The following is a 5,527-nucleotide window of genomic DNA, read 5'->3' as shown; positions in this document are numbered from 1 at the left end:
TTTGTGTGCATTTGGTGTTTTGCCTGCATGTATGTATGTGAAGATGTCAGATCCCCTGGAACTGGAATTACAGACAGTTGTGAGGGGGCATGCGGGTGCTGGGAATTGAACCTGGGTCCTCTGGAAGAGCAGCCAGTGCTCTTAACCACTGAACCATCATCTGTTTAGCCCCTTAAATGTATTTGTTTTATCACTTATTTGTGTGAGTGCTTGGAGGTCAGGGGATAGCTTGCAGGCATCAATTCATTCCTTCTATCATCTGGGTTCTGGGGCTTGAACTCGCGTCATCAGGCGTCACATCAAGTGCTTTACCTGCTAAGTCCCCCACCTACTTTGCTACTTTGTTGATTTCTGTATCTAAGTTCTGAAGTGATGTGACTTATGGAGCTTTTGTCATTTTAAAGGTTTAGTAATTTTCATGTGTATGGTGGCTTTTACATATGTGTGCACATGCTTTCTGTGCCCTTGTAGGTCAGAAGAGGGCCCTGAATCCTCTGGAACTGGAGTTAACAGGGGTTTCGATTTTCTACAAAGTTTGATTCCAAGCACCAGGGAAGAAAAAAAAAAAAGACCTATAAATTGCGGGCTCGGCGTTGGTGGCGCATGCCTTTAATCCCAGCACTTGGGAGGCAGAGGCAGGTGGATCTCTGTGAGTTCGAGGCCAGGCTGGTCTACAAGAGCTAGTTCCAGGACAGCCTCCAAAAAGCCACGGAGAAACCCTGTCTCGAAAAACCAAAAAAAAAAAAAAAAAATTGGGGCTTGGAGAGACGGCTCAGCAGTTGAAGAGCACTGGCTGATCTTCTAGATGACCTGGGTTCAATTCCCAGTACCCACATGGTGGTTCAGAATTTTCTGTAACTCCAGTTCCAGGGGATCTGACTCCCTCTTCTTGGGATACACAGATGCAGACACATATGTAGGCAACACATACACACAAAATTAATTAAGAAGAATGTGGTATACTCAAGAGGCAGAGGCAGGCGGATCTCTGTGAGTTCGAGGCCAGCCTGGTCTACAAGAGCTAGTTCCAGGACAGCCTCAGAAGCCACAGAGAAACCCTACCTCAAACAAAACAAAACAAAATTAGCAAATGAAATCCAGTAAAATAAGAGAGAATATATAGGAAGGTGACCATTGAATTATTACTAACATTCATGACTGCTACAACATTTGAAAATCAAACCCATGTAAATCCATTACGTTAAGAAGTTACAGAGGAGGCAAAGGCAGGCAGATCTCTGTGAGTTCAAGGCTAGCCAAGTCTACAGAGCTAGTTCCAGAACTGCCAGGGCAACACAAAGAAACCATCTCAAAACAAAAAGAGGTGCTGGAGAGAGAGCTCAGCAGCTAAGAGCATTTGCTATGCTTTCAGGGGACATGGTTTCTATTTCTAACACCCACATGTTGGCTCACAACTGTAACTCCAGTTCCAGGGGATCCAGTGCCCTCTGGCTTCCATAGGTACCAGGTACCCGTACATGGTGTGCAGATAATCATGAAAGTCTGAAAAAAGAGGTGTATTTTTTTTTTAAGTTCAAGATAATGAGCTACAAATTGGCCATCTGTACCACTACCACCCAAAGGCTCAGGGACCACTTCAGACTGGAAGAGCCAGAGGTCAGGGAGGACTGACATGCCTTTGCGACATGAAAGGATTGCTGTATTTGTGAGCCCTGCAGCTGTGGCTGCCTACAAGAGCTGCCTCACAAGTCCCCATCCCTAGCTTTGACAGTGGATGACTTCTGTGGGGGAAGAGTCAGTCTTATTTAAGGTGTGGCCCCTAGTAGGTTGATCACATTCCATTGGATGACTCCATAACCATAAGTATATGAGCACTTCAAACTGGGACTCACAGTCATTGGGGGGGGTTTGCTGAGGAGATGATGGCTCAGCCCTGTTTGCTCTTCTAGAGGACCCTGATTTAATCCCCAGCGCCTACGTGAAAGCTCACGCCTGTTACTCCGGTCCCAGGGGATCTGATTTCCTCCTCTAGCCTCTTTGGGAATTAAATGATTGTGCAGACATAACATATAGGTTAAACACCCATATACATAAAAAGCTGGGTGCTGGTGGCATACACCTTTAACCCCAGCACTCAGAAGGCAGAGACAGGCAGATCCCTGTGAGTTCAAGACCAGCATGGTCTACAGAGCAAGTTCCCAGGACAGGCTCCAAAATGGCACAGAGAAACCCTGTCTTGAAAAAAAACCCAACCAAATAAATTAATAAAAAAAAAAATTTCAAGGTCTGGTGGTTTTGAGGCAAGGCTAGCTTCAAACGATTTTTTTTTTTGACAAGGTTTCACCATCTAACCCTGGCTGTTCTGGTCCTCACTATATAGATCAGGCTGGCTTTGAACTCACAGATATCCACCAGCCTCTGTCTCCTGAGTGCTGGGATTAAAGGTATGTGCCACCATGCCTGACTTTAAAAGTTCTTACGTGCAGCCGGGCGTTGGTGGCGCACGCCTTTAATCTCAGCACTCAGGAGGCAGAGGTGGGCGGATCTCTGTGAGTTCGAGGCCAGCCTGGTCTACAAAGTGAGTTCCAGGACAGCCTCCAAAGCCACAGAGAAACCCTGTCTCAAAAATCCCAAAAAAAAAAAAAAAAAAAAAAGTTCTTACATGCTACATCCTGGCAGGAAAAGAGAAGGGGGGGTGCTGGGCTCAAAATCAGATTCATGCATGCTTAGGCACACGGTCTACCAAATGAGTTCTATCTCTAGCCCTTGACTTTTTTTTTTTGAGACCCAGTCTTCTGTGGCCCAGGCTGGCCTAAATACTATGCAGCATCTTCTTGAGCTTTCTGTCTCTCAGGTGATAGGATTATAGTCATGTACCTTTAGAGAGGAACATGAGATAAGTGAGGAGATTTATTTATTTATTTATTTATTTATTTTGGTTTTTCGAGACAGGGTTTCTCTGTGGCTTTGGAGGCTGTCCTGGAACTCGCTCTGTAGACCAGGCTGGCCTCGAACTCACAGAGATCCGCCTGCCTCTGCCTCCCGAGTGCTGGGATTAAAGGCGTGCGCCACCAATGCCTGGCTAAGTGAGGAGATTTATGTTTCAGTTCTAAAAGAGAAAATTAGGCAAGAGGGTTTGGAGAAGATTCAGAATTTCTCAAACCTGTTGAACAATATCCACCTAGAGCATAGCAACTCAAGGACATCCACACATGGGAGAAAGAATAATGCCACCTAGACTCACAGTGAAGATGCAGAACACTGAGAAATGCAAACTGGGCTGGGGGTGTAGAGTGCTTGCTTAGTCTTTTCCTGGTTCGCATCCCCAGCACCAGTTAACAATGTGCACAGTGGCTGACACTTGCCATCCCAGCACTGGGAAGGCAGGGGCAGTACAGTAAATTCAGGGTCTGTGTTCTGTTCAATACCAGCCTGGGATACAATACTGGACCCAAAGATAAAAGCTAATTCTTCCACAATCCTTCCCTTCTGGCACACCACACACGGTAATAGGAAATCTGACTGCTTCTGCCTCTGAAGTGCTGGAATTCAGGATGGGTGGCTGCATGTCCAAGTAAGTTATGCACTTACAGCAACTAATTCAATAGGACCTCTTACACGAGGTAACAAGGAAATTTAGTTACATGCCACTGGCATAGATAGGAATATAGATAGATTTATTAATTGAACTTACTGTTTTCTGAGACAGGGTGTAAGTATTATAGCTCGGGTGGAAACATATTCTGGCACTCAGGAGCCAGAAAATACTGTTATAGCTCAGATGGAAAAGTATTCTGGCACTTTGGAGCCAGGGAATCTCACAGGTCACAGTAAGTGTAACAGCTTACAGCCCTGCTCCGGGAAAAGGCTTCCCCAATGTAACAGCCCTGCTCAGGCAGGGGAGGCTTCCCCAGTAAAATTGTTACAGTTTGGTTCCAGGCCCCCAAAGTGTAACAACTGCTTGGCTTGGCTTCGCTAGGGGAAGGATTCCATGTTGAAAGGTTGAAAGGTTGAAAGGTCATCACCCAAACCTCATTCAAGAGATAATATCGGAGGGAAGAATCCAGGAGAGTGGCTGCCTCTGTCAGGGTGGAACAAGACAGCAAACTGAACAGGCACAGGGTTTATATAGGGCTTCTTGGGGGGGGAGGCTCGGGGAGAAGATTTCCAGGGTGGGGATTGGTCAGATTTCAGTCCCTTGAGCTCAAATTGGCTAGCTCTTGTGCTCAGAGATTGGTTCATTTACACTGCTCAGGAATTGGTTGGTTTTCTGCTTAGTTGGTCAGGAACAGATTGGTGCTAATTTCAGGGCCAGAACATATTTTTTTCACTGGCTCTGATTCTAGGGTCAAAGTGTGTTTCTTTGGCTCTGGTTTTAGGGTCAGTGTGTATTTCTTTGGATCTAGTCGCAGGGCCAAAGTGGTTTTTTTTTTTTTTTTACTCTACTCAGGGTCTCAGGGTGTTTTTTGTTTTTGTTTTTTTTCGAGACAGGGTTTCTCTGTAGTTTTGGAGGCTGTCCTGGAACTCACTTTGTAGGCCAGGCTAGCCTCGAACTCACAGAGATCCGCCTGCCTCTGCCTCCCGAGTGCTGGGATTAAAGGCGTGTGCCACCAACGCCTGGCTTGTTTTTGTTTTTTTTGTTTTTTGTTTTGTTTTGTTTTTTTGTTTTTGGTCTGGTCCTTTTTTCCTACACAGGATCTCACTATGTAGCTCTGGATGGTGGATGGCCCGGAACTCCATATGTAGATCAGGTTGGCCTTGAGTAGAGTTTAAGATCCTTCTGTCTCCTGGTGGTGATGGGACAAGTTTTTAATCCCAACACTAATGGAGCAGAGGCAGGTGGCTATCTTGAGTTCCAGGCCAGTCTAGACTACAGAGTGAGTTCTAGGGCAGCTAGGATCCATCTGCCTCTGCCTTCAGAGTGTTGGCATTAAAGGCATGAGCCATTAAGCCTGGCCTTAATTTATTTTGAGACAGGATCTCTGCTATGTAGAACATATTGGCTGCAAACTCATGATTTCCCTACCTTCACCTCCTGAATTGCTGCCATTACAGGCCTGAGCCACTCTCCTCTGATGGACAATCCTCACAACGACTATCTTTTGAGACGGGGTCTCATACTGTATCTCTGGCTGGCCTGGAACTCTCTCTATAGACCAGGCTGACTTCAAACTGAGACGAGCCTGCTCCTGCCTCTGGAGTCCTGAGATTAAAGGCATGCGCTACCACCCGGGAAAGGGCTGGGTTTGGGATCGGCTCTCCAGTCCGGATGTTGGGGCTAGACCTTGCTCAGGTTTCCACCTGCAGTTAGGGTGGTGAAGCAAGGGCATTGTCTGAGGCAAGGGACATAGGATACTTAATAGGCTTATGCCGCAGCTGGACTTTGAATGCAGTGAACGTCCCCGGGTGTCTGCAAGGCTCAGGGCCTCACAGTGGGGCAAGGGCAGCAAGGACGACCCCACAAGAACCAGCACCACTCCGTGCCTGCTTTCGCGCGCGCTGCCCGCCAGCGGCCCGGAAGCCGCGCGCGCAGGCGCAGTGGCGGCGCGCCCCCTGGCGGCCGGCG

Source organism: Mesocricetus auratus, unplaced genomic scaffold, assembly GCF_017639785.1.
Source record: "Mesocricetus auratus isolate SY011 unplaced genomic scaffold, BCM_Maur_2.0 Super-Scaffold_100014, whole genome shotgun sequence".
In the NCBI taxonomy this organism is placed as follows: domain Eukaryota; kingdom Metazoa; phylum Chordata; class Mammalia; order Rodentia; family Cricetidae; genus Mesocricetus; species Mesocricetus auratus.
This window is presented reverse-complemented; position numbering follows the sequence as displayed.